Source organism: Schistocerca piceifrons, chromosome 1 (assembly GCF_021461385.2).
Source record: "Schistocerca piceifrons isolate TAMUIC-IGC-003096 chromosome 1, iqSchPice1.1, whole genome shotgun sequence".
In the NCBI taxonomy this organism is placed as follows: domain Eukaryota; kingdom Metazoa; phylum Arthropoda; class Insecta; order Orthoptera; family Acrididae; genus Schistocerca; species Schistocerca piceifrons.
The window spans coordinates 861,069,399-861,089,988 of NC_060138.1; the positions used below are offsets into that span (position 1 = coordinate 861,069,399).

At 40.0% G+C, this 20,590-nt stretch overlaps 1 protein-coding gene across 1 annotated transcript in view; it reads right to left on the reverse strand.

The window, feature by feature from the left end:
• The window catches only part of LOC124715937 (RING finger protein 10), a 109,738-nt gene that overhangs the window by 80,517 nt on the left and 8,631 nt on the right, over nt 1–20,590 (reverse strand). The gene's annotated exons all lie outside the window — the stretch shown is intronic.

Sequence of the window (20,590 nt, forward strand, 5' to 3'; positions counted from 1 at the left end):
TCAGGTGTACCTACTGCTTTTATGTGCTAACACTGAATTGTTTTTAATGACGGTTCTGCTCGTTATCTAAATAAAGGCTTTCCTGAATTCAGTTTCACAGCAGGTGGTGGGGTGACGCACATTGCTCAGGAACAGTGTGTCATGTTATATTCCAGCCAATAGAGTCATGCCCCTCTTCTGTTGGTAATGTATGCTTCAGGGCACACACACAATATTTAGCATTAATTTTTAGGTAACTTTGGGTAAGTTGAGAGTATTTAGCCACTGTAGTACTAATTATGGGTGAAACAGCAAATGTGACAAGCGTTATATTAAGATGCAACAGTTTTAGTGCTTCGAGAATTTCCACATAAATTATAGAACCACTTGACCTTCCTCCATCTCGAACCCACGATATTTTAAATAGAAGTGTGTGAGAGACGAATCCAACCTATTGTGCATTGCATGTTTGTGTGTGCGGGTCTAAAAACAGCCATGAGCTAAATGTGGGTGCGGCGGCCGAACGGTGGCCGACAACTAACTGCTGTACGATCCATAGAGTTTCAGTGTATGTGTGGAGAAGAGCCTGTGCTATTCTTCGCTGGTTTAGTAACTGTGATGATTGTTAAGGACAAATGAAGAAATGAGATTAGACTTAAGTAATTCATGTGTTGGACTTGCTAGAAGCAAGACATGTTCATAAATTACGGGTGGTTCTTAAGTCAACACACTTACGAATGTTAATTTATTGCATTTGTAAAGCTTGAACTATGAGCGAAATACGAGAAGACGGAGATATTTACATGTGAAATGCAGGAATGTTATTCTGCATAATCCAATACATCGTTAATTGGTGAAAACAAAGTTTGTATATTACTCCATCCACATGTTCTATCATCAAAAAAATGTTAGAGCGTGGCGACCAGTGGGGGGGGGGGGAAAGGAATTTTGAGAAGAAATCTAAGCAAAAGATATGAAGTGTTGCCATAGCAAACAGATATAACAAGATGAGAGAACTGTTTTGTGTAATTGGATCAAGTCCAAAAATCAAATGGAAAAATTTGTGGCTGCAACAAAAGGGAAGACATAAGGAAGCAATAACATTAAAAGAATGGAAAGAAGACCCTGGTGTATTAGACTAAGAAGAGACATGACGAGAATAATTCAACTATAGAAGATCCAGTGGGGGAAGTCTACAGCTCTCACACACATCGCGGCAGCACTGACGCGGAAACAACATCCAATGCCACCGGCACCAGTTGTGGTTCACCGGAGCTGACCTGCTTCCACAGCTGGCTACCGACATCGACGTCAACACCGACGTCTGATGCCACAGGCTTGCTGTTCACTGGAGCTCACTTGGGGTAACACACAAAGCGCAGCTTCAAATGCTCAAATTGCGACTAAGTGAAAAACTAGAGGCCCAGGGTGCAGCTTCAACTGGTGCAGGTTTTATTACATTCGACGCCTCACTGGGTGACCTGTGCGCCAGATGGGGATGAAATAATGATGAAGACAACACAACAACCAGTCCCTGAGCAGAGAAAATCCCCAACCCAGCCAGGAAGCGAACCCGGGCCCCTTACGACAGCAGTCCGTCCCGCTGACCATTCAGCTATCAGGGCAGACACCTAATGTGGTGTTACCTAGTGAAGTGGTGATTGTTTTGCAATAGGAAAAAATGTCCGAAGAAATGTGAAGAGAAGTATTGGTCTTCACTTGCTCAAGTGAAGTTAATATCAGATCCATGGGATCCGAGCGGGTTCACATCCATCCCCCAGGGACGTTAACGCTCTGTGTTAACTGGTGGAGTGACGACCGTCAGATCCCGAGTTGTTTTCGGTGTTTCTTCTGTAGTAAAATTTTCCTGCACTGAATTTCTTTCAAATCTTAAACTATTCTTTAATCTATTCCTAAAATTTTAAACTATCCTATAATGTTAGCACTTAGAAAACTGGATAAGACAATAAGATAAAGATTGGTTTAAAAGAATCACAGATAAACAGTGATGTCTAGATGAAAAACTGAATAAGAATATTATGTCTGTGTAAAATATAATATAATGTGACGAACTGAACAACTGTTGTACAGTAGTGTACAATTTTTTTATTTTGTATAGAATGTTTTATACCTTTTGTGAGATGTGATGTAGACAGGAGGGTTTGTATCGATTTTGAAAGGGGTGGGTAGTGTAGATAAAAGCACCATTTACACCAACAGATAAATCATGACTAACACAAAACACACATCACACCTTTCAAATGACCCTCGCAAACAAGTGTGCCTGATTATTCACCATTTGCTGTTACCATAGGGTTGCTAAGATTTTCTTCAGGGACCTCAAGGGTGAAGGTGGGAATGTCCATTCTGTAGTAGACGATTTAACACCATACCTCCTCCGGCTTTCTCACTCTAGTACCAGCGAGGTAGTGATCCTGGGGAAGGGGGATGGGAAGGGTTTCCTGTCTTTGGGGCTGTCTTTTTTTCTCTTCTTCGATCTTAGCAACCATTTCTATTTTTTCCTTTCTTACTTCTCTTTTGAGGACTTAACTATTTTTTTCCTCTTTCCACATTCATATACTTCTATCTCAGAAGTCCTTCCTCGTCTCCGTGGTTTCCAATAACTTACAACTTATTTTCACATAAGAAGGCCGAAGAGTCGGAAAAACACACACACACACTTATGTATACACACAAAGAAATATGACTACACAAACAATGAAGTCACGGATTAGAAGGATATAAGAACTGACAAGGGTTGTACGGGAGAAGATATATGTACATCTAGAAAGATGCACACATTGCTTTTTATTATGACTGTTCTACATCACCTATTTACATGAAAAGCCATTTTATATATAGACACACACACACACACACACACACACACACACACACACACACACACACACACACACACAAAATGAAGATTCCTTATCGCATATGTACATAAGTACAGAAAAACTATGATGATCTTACAACGAGTATACATAAGCAGGAAGCATGAGTAATGAAAGAGAACGCAAGCCAGATTGGAGTTAATTGTGATGCTTATTTAAGAGAAGTCAGTGTAGCGAATACTTAAACTGATGAATAGTAGGATAGTGTGACTTGAACAAATTAGGTAGACATAGTATCTACTATCAGTTGAATAATATGTGTAAGCATAGTATCCACTAAAATGATACGGGGCGTTCAAAAAAGTCTCTCCGCAGTGCCGTATGATTGTTCGCCTGCCTGGATTACTTCCCTTCAAGTGGACTCTCCCAACATTCCACTGTTTCGTTTATCTCAGCCAGAGTCAGTGGTATTGTTGGTGTGTGTCGTTACGTGTTGACGTGAACGTTTAAGTTTATTTCCTTTGTTCGTCTGTTTCATTTTTGTCACTGTTAAAATGCTAACCACTGAAGAACGTGTGTTTTTGGTCCAACAAGTGTTCAAAGCTGGTGGTAAATACACAGTTTCAGTTCGTCAAACATTTAATTCACTTTTCCCGGAGACAACACTCCCACATCGCAATACTGTGCGAGATTTGATCAACAAATTTCGAAGTACGAGTTCAGTGGTCGTCCTAGCGTTTTGTTTGAGGATAAACTACTCAATATTTCTGATAAAATGTCCATGAGCCCGAACAACCGGTAAGAAAACTCGTCCAGGAAATCAATGTTAGTGTTGGAATGGCCCACACAGCTGTAAGGAAAAAATTAGAACATTTCCCATACAAATTGACAGTCGTGCAAAAACTGAAAAATACTGATCATGGCAAGAGACTGTATTATTGTCAATGGTTCAAAAATTTTGTTCAACAAAATGGAAAGGACGTTCTTAATAAAATGTTTTTAACTGATGAGTCGTTGGCCTTCCTCCACCTCAAACACAAGATATTTTAAATAGTAGTATGTGAGAGACGAATCTGACCTATTGTGCATTGCATGTTTGTGTGTGCAGGTCTGAAAACAGTCACAACCTAAATGTGGGTGCAACGGCTGACAAGTACCTGCTGTACGATCCATAGAGCTTCAGTGTATGTGTAGAGAAGAGCCTGTGCTATTCTTTGCTGGTTTAGTGACTGTGATTATTGTTAAGAACAAATGAAGAAGTTGAAATATACCAAGGCTAAACTAAAAGTATTCTGTGAGTATCCACTTATTTCATGCGTGGGGGGGGGGGGGGGGGGGGGGGGGGGGGGGGGGGGGAGAGAGAGAGAGAGAGAGAGAGAGAGAGAGAGAGAGAGAGAGAGAGAGAGAGAGAGAGAGAGAGAGTCTGAAATTCCTTAACCAGCTTTATTCTTCGGAGAAGAAGTTTTTGAGATCAACGTGGCTAACTATCCAGAGAAGAAGATCGGCTGTGCATTGCAGTAAGTCAACTAACGTGAGAGAGGTGTGAATTTTGCAATTCAACTTCACATTGATTCTTGTCATCTAAAGTGTTAGACAGTGATAGTTTTATCTAGAAGTAGTCAGAAGCAGATATAATGACCCTAAGTGCACTCCTCCAATTCTGCCAGTTACCAGGGTAGGCAACGGCTAGAGCAAGAAGCTCGGGACAGACACCGAAAGCACACTGGCGACACTGAAAAATTCTCTCCTCCTCCTCTGTTCAGAATGCATCATACGGCCACCTTCTTACCTGCTCACCACTATAATCTGTTACTGACCTTTTGCCTTTACTGATTATTTGTGCAGAGTAAATGTTTTGTATCAATTTTGGTGCACAAGTCATGGACATTGCTCGAAAATCCTCAAATCTTTCAACAACCCAAATGTCTTATCAATTTTACCTGCTGAAGAACTGAGAAGTGCTTCAATACACAGTGTTACTTTATTTTTTACAGCTTATGACTATTATAAAATCATCACCGAGCTCTCAGAGACTTAGCAATGGAGTTCGATGCTGACCTCTTCAAGTCTTTATTACTTGTGTTGCACAGCACACATGTGTATCTGCATAACTATGAGAAGAACTGTATGTTGTTTGTTTATTACTGAGTGCTGGAGTGGTTAGCTTTGGGTGTTCTGCAAAATGTGCTCTAAAAATAGCAAATAATTTTGGTATATTGTTTTAAATAGGTCTCGAGGTTGAAAACCAAAACTAATGTACCATATAGGAGAACTGTTTGATTTTGTGTTCAGAATACTTTTCTTCCTGTTATTGTGAAACAGAACTATTCATTTAATGTGGATGGACTGCACCATATCATCTGAGTTTAGTGTAGACCATATTAATGATAAACCTTATGCTGTCGAATGCATAGATTGATCAAAATTTGCACACACTCCATAAAAGTAAATAAGGCTATGAGGGGCAATAAAAAAGTAGGGAATTTCTTTTTTTCTTACAGAATCTTTATTTATTCATTAACATCAACCTTGTCCCTTTCAAAGTAATCCCCCCCTCAGACATACCACATTTGTGCCAGCACTTTTTGTTCAGCTCCTTCAGCTGATTCTGTTTTATCTCATCAATGGTGGCAAAATGACATCCTTTCACGGTTCTCTTCAGCCTCGGCAAGAGAAAGAAGTCACAGGGGACGACGTCCAGCGAATGTGTTGGCTGAGGCAACATAACCGTTTTGTTTTTTACCGAAAAATCAGGCAAATGGTACATAACTTCTAGGTAGTATTCCTTATTTATCGTATGACTGTAAGGCAGGAACGCTTGATGCACTATCCCTTTGCAATCAAAGAAAACAGTGAGAAGAACTTTGTATGTGATCAAACTTGTCGAATTTTTTTCAGTCTTGGCTATTCAGGTAGTTTGGGATGACTGGGCCTTGGTTTCAGCGTCATACTCCTAAATCCATGTTGCATCACCTATTATAGCCTTTAGAAGTTCTGGGTTGTTGACTTCACTCAGCAATTCCTGAGCTATGTTTATGTGAAGTCATTTTCGGTCGAAATTCAACAATTCTGGAACAAACTTTGGTGTTACACTTTTCATGGCCAAAAAATGAAAAATTTGCTTGGCAAGAACTATCTGATATGTCGACATCAGTAACCTTTCTGATTGTGATGCGGTACATTTCCATGACCATTTACTTTACTTCTTCCACAAGGTTGTCAGCAATTTGTGTGTTAATTTGGGCATCCAGAGTGGTTGTCACCTTCAATGGCTGCTCTACCCTCATTGAAACGTAAACTCTTGTCATAACCATAACAGATTTGCCAAAAGGCAGTCAACATTTCAAATGTGGTGCTGCACTTTATTTCATTTTTCAAACAAAATTTAATGTAAATTCTTTGATCCATTTTTGTCGCAAGCTAAAATTCACCAAGCACACAAAAATACGCAAAACCTTTTCAGCTGTGAAAAACAAACAAAATATACAAAAACAACTGAAAAAGAAAATTTACTTCACAAACTTGGGTAAAAAAAAAAAAAGATAAAAACTGAAAACTGTATGCAAGAAGTCCACAAAATTAAATTTCCATTAATTTTTGATCACACTTTGTATTTATTTGGCTACATGCAAGGCAATTATAGATCTTTAGCTGACGGACTACTTCTAGTCAAGAATTCCTTGGCCATATAGAAGTCATCATGGAGAAGTAATATTTAAAATATTCATTTAAAAACGATTCAGCTATCTGTCAAATTTCATTTTTGTAAGCAGACTGTCCAAGAGTTTAACAGCAGTGTTCTATGGTCTTTTGCACGATGAATACTTTCTGCTGAAATAGAGGTAGGCCTACTCGAAAAAATTGTCCCCTGTTTGAAATATGAAATTATTATGACCCAGTTTCATGTTGAATATTGTGTTGCATTTTAGTTTCTTATAAATTTTTAACCCCATGAATTCTAGTGTCTGGTCTTAAGAGTTTTAAACAGTACTTAGGAAGATTAAAATTCTCTCTGCAATGAGTGTTCTAATGAAAAATGTTACATACTGATAGATATGTCTTCAATGTTAGCAATTCTTGTGTCAAAAGTATCTGAAACTGCATATTTTGGCAGCGCTAAGTGGTTACAAAAGTTAACGAACTGCAATGATATTACTTTTACAATGGTTTACAGACAAAAAAAGTTAATTCAAGAAAACCATCATTTACTATTTTATCTTATTGCTGTTTCTTTGCTTGGTGTTGCAACAATTAAATGGTAAATCATTAAAACAAGACATGAACAATGGGTCAATGAACAAACCTTTTGTAATGATCAATTTAGTATTTCTGAATGTAGAGGTGTTAATGCTATAAATTTATTCCAGCACATAATGTACATTTCTGTAGCATTTATTACATAGTGATCAAGTCAAACTTGTACTGAATTACAATAGTCAATTGAAACTTCTCACGTACAGAATGCTATAATGACAATTCTTCAATAACTTTCCATAAATCTTAGCTATTGTTCGACTAAAATTATTTGATAGTTGATGTCTATCACTTTCTGCTAGAGTTGCCACATCAGCTACTGTCAACCGCTCGTTTATAGACATTGGTTACAGGTGACACACAAGCATGGCGGGTCAGTTCATTAATGCTGTTAATGTGTAATGCAGAGGAATTTTGGAAGTGGCCTCCACAAAGGATGACAGAAAAATGAGATGCTCTGTCAACAGCTGATTTTACGTGACCAGCCACTGAATTGTGGCAGTAGTAGTCTGTAATGTGTGTGAGAAAATGACAGTCAATAATCTGCGACAGGACTAAAACCATGATTAAACCTTATCTCTACAAGCAAACAGATTCCAATTTCAGTGCTACAAAACAAACTAATTTCTCACTATCAATCATTGGTTACCTGAAACTATCCTCCCACTGGCTACATGAACTGCTGCATTACAAACCGATGAGCAGTTCTGGTTGGCACTTGGTTGTCGGTTATACATGATACAGTCAGACTACAAATGAAAAAGATTGTTGAGAAGAAAAATATGAGCAAATAAAAACATCAGTACAATAATCAAGCTGTTTACATGGGGCTCCCAAAACCGGACTTCGTGAACCAATTTCCCAACACCGCTTCCGAGTGGTCACGTAAACACTTCGAAATCAATTCTGGAAATCTCTTTCTGGTTGCCAGTTTTACAATTCCGCAATCAATTTTTGCTCCCATGTAAATGCAACCAGTTTTGAAACGTACCTGGGCTGTCAGGTTTTGTCTTTTTCTTTAAAATTTTCAGCTAATATGGACAGGGTGGTTTCCTGCACAGTGAAGTATAAGTATAAATATTTGACTGAAGCTGTTTACACCTTGTCTAAGTGAAGAGAAATAGCAATTGTACTGACAAACTGTAACAGCTGTTTTTCAAGCACCATATTTAAATGGGCTAGCAAATCCACTTCAAACCGTAACATGTAAACATGACAAAAAACAGTGTTCCGAAATTCATCTCTTGTCTTTCAGAAGACGTGTCACATGTAAATGTAGTGAGTGAAAATGACACGGTGAAGTATTCAAAACTAAAAAATTACATTTAAATCAGTCAATTGAATAAAAATAATAAGGTGTTTTGATTAGATTTAGAAATAAAAAATCTCTGTACTTTACGTACTTCATAAACCTTCTACACTATATAGGTTAACATGCTAACCACCATGCTAAGACACTGCTGTGTACAGTTCTTACATTCATAACTCATGTATCCCAGTAGCAAGCATGAATTGCAGCTCTCAAAAATTCGGCTTCACCTAAAGCAGAGCAAAACTTATCTAATGGAAGTCTATCTCTGTGATTATAATAACTGTGTATGTGACACTGTATTGCGGTCTAGTGCGGAAGGGTCTGGTAGTGTTTGGTTAGTGCCGAGTGTGAAATGCGTTAGCTTTTCTCTCTCTCTCTCTCTCTCTCTCTCTCTCTCTCTCTCTCTCTGTGTGTGTGTGTGTGTGTGTGTGTGTGTGTGTGTGTGTGTGTGTGTGTGTGTGTGTGTTGGACTATAGTAATATTTTTTAATTTGTGTTATTGCTCTGTGAATGAACAGGGGGAGACAGCGTATTCTGGTCAGACTCCTGCTCCTTCAGAAATTTAATAAGGCAGCACTTACATTTCATTAGCAATGATTATTTATTGGCTAGAAGATCGTGGATGCTGCCTACGGGAAGTTAAAACACAAACCAGAGAGGGGGCAAAAAAAAAAAAAAAAAAAAAAAAGGAGAGGCAGCTGTATACATACCAAGAGCTCAGATGGCACGCCACTGCTAAGCAAAGAAGGCCAGCCGTAAAGGTGTAAGGAGAATACAGATGGAATGTATAAAAGAAATGAACTTTAAGGCAATATTACTGAAACGGATAAGAAAGTAAATTGAGATTAAATGAGGGAGAGGAAACTGCATCTAACAAAGGACTGAAATACCGAAGCCGAACAAGATCCCTGAAGTGGATGGCACTCCCTCTGAATTATCGAGATCCTGAGGAGAACCAACCATGACAGAACTATTCAAAGAATAGTTAACTAGGCACCTGACAATCATCCCTTTGTGAGTCACTGAAGACGGACGAACACGTCCTCTGTTCCACAATATGCAGTGCGCTGTGAATATTCCATGCATGTGTCAAAATCATGTTGACATATGGACCACACACTAACCGGCTGCAGCACCCTCGCTTGTGGAACTGTGAAGAGGGCCGTCCTCTGCATTACTGCTCGCCATGGCTGTTGGCACATACTGTTTTGTTCGCTTTGGGCAACTCATGGTGAAGAGAGGATTCCACATATTATGCAGTTGGTAGCAGCTGTCGCGGTTCATCAGATTTTCCACCATGCATATTTGCACAGATTCTTTAATAACGGAGTCCCAAAAAGATGTTGCTGTGGCCAAAATAATTGTTTTATCATACTCCATTATTATCCGATGGAGATGCAACTTTTGACAATAAAAAACTTAGTTGGCGCAAAATGCAGAGCAGCATTGATGTTATCCAGTGTTTTTCCATAGAGCCCATAGAGCACTTGTTCTGCCCTATGTAAGTCATACCACACTGGCACGGTTTATTAGTATATTCCAGTCTTTGTAATAACAAACTGTCCTTCACTGGTGGAAGTGCTTAGTGTTTCACACCCAGTTGACGATGAGGTTATAGACTGGGCACTAGCTCAGATTAAGGGAGGGGGAAGGAAATTGGCTGTGCTCTTTCGAAAGGACCATCGCGACATTTGTCTGAAATGATATAGGGAAATCACAGAAAACCTAAATCAGGATGACCGGACCTGTGTTTCAACCATCGTCCTCCTGAATGTGACTCTAATGCCCTTCACTGATCCCAATAAATCAATAACCTCAGATCATGAGTAGAAAACCACTTTCACCTGAAAATTTTGGAGGATTCTTGCTATTTTAAATGACACATTACCAACAACAAGAAGAAGAAAAGCTAGAGATTTTGCTGGCTTGCTCTCTTCTTTTTCCACTTCCTGGTTCTTGGGTTTAACTGATCCTGACTGTTAATCTTTCAGGTACAGTATCTATTTTTCTTGAACACTGTCTTTAGGTTGGTGAGCTCTTTAGATAAAATATCTGCACCCGAGACTGTGTGAGCTCTCTGTACAAGATTTTTAAGCACACTTATTGCTTGCAATGACTGATGACCACTATGATTGTAGATGTGTGGACTTACGATAAATTGAATGTCCCCCAGAGCCACCATCCTTCGGTCTAACTGTGTCATCCAAGAAAGGCACACAACCTGCTTTCTTTAATTTCACAGTGAACTGAATGTTCTTATGAACGGAGTTTAGGTGGTGTAAAAATTGCATTAATTTTGTTTCTCCTGGAGCCATGCTATGGAAGTATCATCTAAATACCTCAAAAATACAATTGGTTTAGGGGTTGCTGATTCAAGCACATTCTCTACAAAGTTCACCATAAAAAGGTTGACCATCAGGGGAGACAGAAAGCAACCCATGGTGACACCCTCAAGTCTGCTCAAAATATTCATGGTTGAACACAAAATAGGTAGAGGAACATGTGAGCCGAAGTGACGTACAGATGTGCACCTGAAACTTATTACTAGTTAGTACCGAACAATCTTGGAGAGGGACCTTTGTAAAAAGAGATGCTGAATCAAAGCTGACTAAACCGTCTGAACTACTTAAATTGAGAGTTTCCTATATAATTTAAGCATTTACCCACCAGTGGAGGAAGCGAGGCATTTGGCTACATCATATTTGGCGGCTCTCATGTTGCTTGCTATTGACTGTAAAGGAAGACATGGTGTGTAACCATGTAGCCTTAACCCCTTGATGAGCACTGTATGGCTTTCCTGAAGTACATAAATAAAGCCTAGCTTTACAGCCAGTGGTAAGCAAAATTGGTGTCCCCAAACAATTCACCCAAGTACCCTGTTTTCTTCCTAAGGCTGCTGGTGGGCAAAAACATCATATACAAAACTCTGCCGATTGTATCGACACACTGAGGCTCTCCATCTAAGCAGCTCTGGCTATTTAGTCAGCTTTGATGTAGCATCTCTTTTTTACGAAGGTCCCTCTTGCAGTTTCTTTTGTGCTAATTGGTAGTAAGTTTGAAGTGGACATCACTACTTCCAATTGGCACGCATTTCCTTCAATCTGTTCTATGTTGAACCGTGAATATTTTGAGCAGACTGATATCACCACCATGCGTGGCCCTCTGTCCCAACTGGTGGACAACCTTTTTATGCAGGACTTCCGAGCAGAGAGCACTTGAGCCACCAGCTATTAAACCAAGTATATTTTGGAGGTATTAGTCTATTCAACATAGAAAAACTAAGAGAAAAATTTATGTAGTTGCAAACTTTTGTACAGTGGTAGGAGGAAGTGCTACAAACAACATACTAAAAAATCCTGACTGATAGGGTCTGAACAAATGGGTTGAGGGATTGTGTGTGGTTTTAAAGGCCATTTTTTTCCTTGAACATATTGAAAACCGTGGCTTCTAGCAAAAACATTCCCCAGTACACTATTAAACTACATGAAATTTCATACAAAACTTTCCTTTTTGTTTTTTCTCTGTGCTGCAGGGATGGAAAAATTCCAGATTATTAAAAAATATTGTTTTAATGGTACAAAATTGAAGCTTTTTCTTTAACTGAAGTGGGTGAAAAACAAATATTAGATGTATGTACCATATCCCAGTGCAGTAGAGCCATATTAATAGATAATCCTGTGCTCCAAGCTGTATCAGGATTTTTTTTTGTGTGTGTGTGTGTGTGTGTGTGTGTGTGTGTGTATGTGTGTGTGTGTATGTGTGGGGGGGGGGGGGGGGGGGGGGGGAGAGAACATGATGGATGGTGGGATGCTGGATTTGTGTTCATGCTGTAGTGCTCTTCCGCAGAAGGCAATTCCCCATTATAAGTGCTACTTGCTTTTCAGTTTACAGACTGCGTACACCTCCCCAGCATTTCTTGTTCAGTTCTCTTACACGAATACATAAAATACTCTCACTGAGCACTTGTTTAGAGTTATTTTCAGGTTATCAAATGAGTACTTATTTGCAGTTGTTAGGTGAGCTATTATGTAAAAAATCTCTACCGCTGAAGCAGTGAACTTTCGACCACAATGAAGAGCCTGCCCCCCAAGTGTTACATGCTATGGATACATATTCGACAATGTTGATTTCATAGTCACCACTATCACAGTCTGTAATACTTTTCACAATAGGGGGCACATCAAATGCATCAACCAAGCCTCAGCTCTCCCAGAGACTTATACTGCCTCCCTCTGAGACAGAAGTAGGTAACCTATTTGCAAAGGAACTTCAGATATTTCACTGTAAGTCACACATCACTTTACAGCAAGTTACTGTTCCAGTCTTTAACACTATCAGTCTCATTCCATGAGACATATTTGCGCCCACCTTAGAAGCTATACTGTAGATGTGTGGCAAGTGGCTCCACTCACAAGGGAACCTCCCCATCGCACCCCCCTCAGATTTAGTTATAAGTTGGCACAGTGGATAGGCCTTGAAAAACTGAACACAAAATCAATCAAGAAAACAGGAAGTAGTAGTGTGGAACTATGAAAAAATAAGCAAAATATACCAACTGAGTAGTCCATACGTATTATATGCAACATCAAGGCTCACGCGAGCTCAGGAGCGCCGTGGTCCCGTGGTTAGCATGAGCAGCTGCGGAACGAGAGGTCCTTGGTTCAAACCTACCCTCGGGTGAAAAGTTTAACTTTTTATTTTCAGTTTATGTAACAAACGCTTATATTTTCATCAATTTTTGGGAGTGATTATCACATCCACAAGAAAATCTAAATCGGGCAAGGTAGAAGAATCTTTTTACCCATTTCCCAAGTGTACAAGTTAGGTGGGTAGACAACATATTCCTGTCATGTGACACACATGCCGTCACCAGTGTCGTATGGAATATATCAGACATGTTTTCCTGTGGAGGAATCGGTTGACCTATAACCTTGCGATCAAATGTTTTCGGTTCCCATTGGAGAGGCACGTCCTTTCGTCTACTAATCGCACTGTTTTGCGGTACGGTCGCAAAACACAGACACTAAACTTATTACAGTGAACAGACATCAATGAACGAACGGACAGATCATAACTTTGCGAAAATAAAGATACTAAAATTTTCAGTCGAGGGAAGACTTGAACCTAGGACCTCTCATTTCGCAGCTACTCACGCTCCTTGAGTCCTATAGTCATTAATGTTGCATATCTTCGCATGGACTACTCAGTTTGTATATTTTACTAATTTTTTTCATAGTTCCACACAACTTCTTCCGGTTTTCTCGATTGATCTGTGTTTAGTTTTTCAAGGCCTATCCACTGTGCCAACTTATAACTAAATCTGATGGGGGTGCGATGGGGAAGTTCCCTCGTCAGTATAGCCGATTCTACCAATGCTAGCAGTTCTTGAATGGAAGAGATTTATGCAGTCTACCACTAACACAATTAATGGTGAGAGAAGTACCATTAACTTTCTGGTTATTCTTTAAGTCACCACCAAATGACAATACAATTATAGGGCTTTACAATATGCAATATGTTGTCAACAATAGACAGCAGCACAGTGCCACACTTCCCAATCCAATTCCTTTCCCAGCAACACTAGTACACAGATCACTAACATCAAAAATTACACACTTCTCAGCCACTGTTTACAGGAATGTATTTCACATAAAAGCTGACTTAACAACTGCAAATAAACACTCACTCAATACACTGAACATAATCCCCGGCCATGAACAAGTGCTCAGTGCAGTTATTTTGTCTATTCACACAGGAGAACTGGACATGAAATGCTGGGGATGTGTAGGCTATCTAAACTGAAAAGCAAGCAGCACTTGTGGTAGGGGAAGTTGCCTTTCCCAGAAGAACACTACAGCTGCTGTACACAATTACTAAAATCAATTTCCCCTCTAGCAGTGTAAAGAAGATGTACAGAGATTTTTCTAGATTCTGCACATATGTATTTCTTGCATTAGTTTTATTAGTAACCAATCTCTGCATTCCATGTCTATGAGCTGGGTTGCCACCAATTCATAAGGCACACTGTGGAGAGTCAGTGTAACTATGTGTAACACACTGTAGTTGCTTCTTGCAGCATAGACAGAATGGGAAACCAACTGCTTTATCTTCAGTTTGCAGACCTATTAAGGGGGGAAGTGCATGACCACAATTCAGCAATCTACTGTCCTTGTGTTCTACCTCACGTATGTGCAACCCCCCCTCCCCCCCACCATGTTGCACTTCAGAACACAATCCCTTAATATGGCTCTCCTGAACTTACACATTTAATATTTGTTTTTAATCCATTTCATACAACAATAAATATTAACTTTATACTATTTAAACAGTTTTTTAATACTTTGTAATTTGCCATTCCCTGCAAAGTAGAAACTATTAGGAAATTTAATGTAGTTAAACTCTGTACTGGGAATAATTTTTACTAGAAGCAGCAGTTCTAAACATGCCCCCTGCCCCACCCCAATGCTCACACCCCCATCAGCCAGGATTTTTGCGTCAACTGAAGAATGGGATACAACCCGTCAGCTTTGAACAATGATAACATAGTTTACTTATAGATAATGTCCTTATTATCAGGCTATAAGATATTAAATTTGTTATCTACAGTTGCGAGGTGTCATCATTGTAAACTGAAATAAATGGATGTGTTTTTAAAAGACAGAGCTATACATTGTGTACGATTTTTGTCGCTTGTGTTAACTTAAATCACATGCTTGTTCCAATTCATTTGGTACTTATTTTCATTCTAAGTGAGTTTGAGATATTTTGGAAGAATTTTTTTTCATTCTGGACAATTTTTACATTTTGATTTTCATCTGTAGGTATGGATTTATGTATTCCTATGAATATGGAAGACTTAAAGCAGGATTCGTCAACTGCAGTACGGAATACAATTTTTACAATTGTCACTTTTTCGCCTTTGACAGCACTAATATTACTACGATACTTTTCAGTCAATACTAGTTCTATTGAAGACGAAAAGACTGACGTGTGAAAAATTTGTATCCTGTGCTTCAGTTGACCTATAAAGGTCACTTGAAAAAATAGGATACTAGTGCCATTAAAGACGAAAAATGCAACATATGTAACATTGGCATCCTGTACCTCAGTTGAACTACTGAACATCGTATCCTGTTCTTCAGTTGACCTATAACCGATTCTCCAGTTGACCTATACTGCATAGGTCAGCTGTCTTTTCACCTTCACTGATACTAATATCAACTGAACAATAAAATGCTAGTAGTAGCAGAGGCAGGGGGAAAAAACCCCAAACCTGTAAAATTTGTATCCCGTATTTCAGTTGACCTAGGATACTAGTGCTAGCGAAGGCGAAAAGGTCGACATACTTTACACTTGTATCCCTTACTGCAGTTAACCTATACATATCAACTGCAGTTCAGGATACAAGTCATACATGTCAACTGAGGTGTTCCATGCTAATGTTACTTCTGTTCCTTTTTTTCTTCTTTTCTTTTTTTGCAGTAATACCCTATTCTTCAGCTGAGTTATATAGGTCAACTGAAGAATAGGATACAAGGACTCAAAAAAGCGATATATTCAAAATTACAATTGAAATATGAATATACGTGATAAACGTCTACCATCTGTTTTCTCTGTCCTGCATTCATTTGTCTTTGCTATTAAATCTGTGCAATACATCATTTCTGGTAACTTCTGACATAATTGGCCAAAGCTGACAGGTTATACCCCTTTCTTCAGTAATCCCAGAATTTTACTATGTTGTTTAAAACACTCCAATCTACCACTGTGCTAAAATTTGTGACTTCATGAATCTTTTCTCTTAGTAGACTTTGTTTGGTCTTTGTTGACTGGTTAATATGTGGACAATACTTTCACAGTGTGGTTTCAAGGAGAAGCTAAATTAACAGAGTTTTTATATTACCTCAACTCCATTCATTAGAATGTCTGGTTTCCTATGGAATTAGAGAAAGATAGATGGTTTCCTTTCCTGTGCATTTTGGTTAGACTGAAAAATGATTGCTCTGTGCGGAATTCAGTTTCTAGAAAGCCCACACATTTACAATCATCGAGTTGTCATCACCCACCGCAAATTATGAGTGTGCTTCAAAAACTTGTACAGAGAGCTCATACAGTATGCAGATGGTTTGGTAAGAGTTCACAACCGAAAGACAGTGTTTAAGGAGAATAGCTACTCTGCCCGAAAGATTAACAAGGCTGTGTCTGGTAAAAACCAAAAAGAGGAAAGGATGCCAACAAAATCTCTAGCTTTTCGTCCCTTTGTTGGTAATATTTTGTTTAAAACAGCCAGAATCATCTATAATTTTCAGATGAAAGTAGTTTTCCGCCCACCATCTAAGTTTGCCAACTACTGGGGTAAGTAAAGGAAACTATGTTACTGTGGAAGGATGGGATTTAAAAAATACCTTGCCAGTATGTTATGGCTTGTATAGGCCAGACCATATGCACTGTGAAAGAACATTGTACTGCAAATCAATGTAGCAGTCACCTTTTGCAAACCAAACAAGTCTGTTATTGCCAAACGTTGCACCTTCACTGGACAATGGAGCATGGTAAAACAATTTTGGTCACAACAACAGTTTTTTGAAACACCATTATTAAAGAACCCATAGAAATATGCATGGCAGAAAATCCGATGAACCACTACAGCATCTACCAACTGGATTATACAAGAAATCCTGTCACCTCCACGATTTCCGCTAACCAAAGACAACAGAGTGCACCGACAGCCATGGCAAGCAGTAATGCGGAGGACGGCTGAGTACGTAGTTCTATCGCTGATGGTGCTGCAACTGGGTAGTGTTATCTGCCTGTCAACATGATTGTGATGCATGCCAGAATACTCACAGTGCACTGTATATTGCAGAACAGAGGATGTCTTCACAAGTATTTGAAAGCTCACCTGAGGGTGACTGGCAGGTGCACAGTCTTAATACTGATGTAGTTGCTGACGAATGGAAGCAAGCCTGAAATTTCTTCACAGAATCAATTCGCTGAAAAATTTTAAAATTCACTTCGTGACAGTACTAGTCCACCTGCTGTGCAACACATACAAAACACGCAAAATATCTCAAGACTTAAAGAATGTAGTAACTTCAATTCTAAAGATGATAGCTAAAGGTTGAGATAGGCGAACCTACATTTATAGCATTTGTGGATTTAGAAAAATCTTTTGGCAATGCTGAGTGGAACACACACTTTTAAATTCTGAAAGTAGCAGGAATAAAATACAATGAGAGAAATTTAACCCCAACATGCACAAAAACTGGACTGCAGTTACTCGAGTTTAAGGATATGAAACTAAGGTGGTAGTTGAGAAGGGAATGTGGCAAGGTTTCTTGCCTATCTCCAATGTTACTCAATCTGTTGTGCCTTTCCGCTATACGGTGGGTAGGGCAAATATCTTTTCACTAATTTGTAATATGTTTGTTTTTTCATCATGCTCTGCAACCATCTGAGAGTCTGCTGTGACACCTGTCATCTAAAGGCTGTGTGCTCGCAGCCACATCCACTGTGCGATCTAATGGCAAATGCCATGTGGCTATAAGATTGCCGATGACAACTATGTGTCCAAGGGGCTAAACTACTGGGTCACAATCCCTCCAATTCATGAGAGAAACACATACAAAAAGGAAAAATCAATCAAAAACGTGGGGATTTGCCTCCTATATAAGCAAGTCAACGAGTTTAAAAAAGGGCGGACAGTAGTAGTAAAACGATAGGTTGCCTTGAGCCAGCAGACATGCGGCAGCCAAGATAGCTTGTGGCCAAAGAAAATAAGAATTTGAAGTATCAACGACTTCAGGAACCTTGTCACCGAGATAAATTTCTGGGTGCAGGCGCAAAGTCTAAGAGTCAACAAAAATGCATAACTCACGATTTTGCAGGGGAAAATTGACCGTCGTGGTTCAGGGCCCAGTCATGGACTCTCCACACAGTCCCCTGAAGTTGGCACTCAGCAATGCGCAGTGAAGCAAAGGCATAATACAGGCAAACACATTTGTACTGTGACGGAGAGACTGTTGCGCCCACTGCATTTACGACGCCACTGATGGCGATAGCAAACAGCGTTACACTCAGGACCGATCCCTGAGGGACTCCAGTTTCCTGTATACATTGGTTGCTGAGAGTAAACTATCTGGACCTGAAGTAGTCAGAGACAGGAAATTCTGGATAAAAATGAGTGAACTGCCCCAGAAACACAATCATGCAGTGTAGATAGTATGTGATGTTGCCAGGTGGTATCTTATGCATTCTGCAGGTCAAAGAACACAGCAATCAGATGTTGGTAATGCGCACTGCAGATTCCAGTTGAACCAGATGATCTGTGGTGGAACGGAAAGACTTAAAGCCAACAAAGACAGCAGTTGATCATAAGTTTGGATAGCTTACACAACTGATTTTACGTAACCCATTTATCAGAGAGATTGGCTGGTAGGCCCAGTTCTTTAAAATATGTGGGTCCTTACCCAGTTTCAGGACAGGAATAATAATACCTTCCTGCCAAATATGAAAAAGCCCAAGAATATGTTTCATGCTGTTGGCACGAAGATATTTCAGCATTTGGTTGTGAATTTTGTTGGGCCCGGGAACCACATCCTCACATATGCCAAAGTGCTGCAAAACTCTCATTTGCTAAAAGGGACGTTGTATGACAGAACTGTGTGCATGGTAGGATAATGGGCTGCACTCAGTGAGGTGATTCTGGATAAGGAAATGAGGATGGTAACTACTGTAAGTGGACACACTAGTGAAGTGTGCCGCAAAACATCCAGCAAGTAAAACAGGATCAGTGCACATGTTACCATTGACAAGCATGCCAGGAACCGCCGTGGGTGGTTTGTAGTTGATGGCTGCTGGCTGTATATGCAGCAGAGTTTAGTTCATATTTGGAACAATGGGGTACGGGATCGCACTGATGATACATGTTGCTCCCAACACTCCTGCTCCCTATTCTTTATTAAAAATTGTAATTTCGTCCAAAGTCTCTGGAATGTTATTAAATTATCCTCAGAGGAATGGTGCTCATGCCACTGAAGCCCCTGCAGCCCTCCCCGATTGCCACTGCTGTATCTGAAGACCATCATGGCACCGACAGCCATTGGAATGAGCCAGAGGACACCATTGCTGTGGCAGCAGGAATAACAGTATCAATAGTATTCTGTACCACTCCGTTGATATTCGACGCATGACTGACTGCAAAAGTGGCTTTGGAGGAGAAAGCCTGTCAGTCAACTTTCCCAGGAGCCCAAAGTGGAACATGTCCCACATGTCTGAATGGACAGCGAGAGAATAATAGCAAAATGGTCGCTGTCATAAAGATCAACATGGACTGAATCAGGGGTAAGATAGGTTGCAAACTGTGAGATCAACACTTGAGTACGTTTTGCGGGCCACACTGAAATGCGTTGCAGCTCCAGTGTTGAGTATGCAGACATCCAATTCTGGAAGGAGGTTTTAGCACCCGCCTCTGCGAGACACTGTCGCCACCCAACACTCAACTGTGGGCATTAAAGTCCCCAGTAAGAGGAAGGGAAGAGGTGTAACTATTCCATTAACTTTTAACAGCTTGTGCTAATGGGAAACATACATTTGGATTGTCATTAAAACTGACAGGTAGACGCTAATGGCCATGGTCTCTAGTTCAGTGGTAAGGGGCATCTGAAAAAGAGCTTATGAGGGAATGAACAAAACTGGACACACTCTTGACACCAACACAATAGGTACAGTAAGGTTTGTAGGTTTTCAGAGCAGGGAGACGTGTCGCCGTACACCGCGTTTGTTGAAGTGCTATGCCAATTACAAAATAAGTAGCCAGTAAATGACGGAAATCTGTCAGGTGGCGATAGTGGCTGTTAACAGTTCCATTGAAGGAGCAATGGAGTCAGGTCCGAGAAAATGGCGAATGGAAAGATGGGTGTGATTACTTTGCTACCAGCTTGCAGGCTGCCTGATTGTGCAAGACATCGTCAAGGTACACAGGCTCAACCTTTGCAGGGGCAGGGAGCAGAACATCTGAAGCCTCAGGAAGAAGTTTATCTTTCTGCTTATCCTTCCTATCTCTGAGAGACTCAGATTTCTGTTAATATTTCCCAATTTTATGTTCATAGAGTGAAGAAGACCATACTTTTCTTCAGCCCCCAGCCTATGGCAGCTGGTCCCTGTCTTTGAGAGGGGGCACCTTGACAGGTGTCCTCATCACTGAC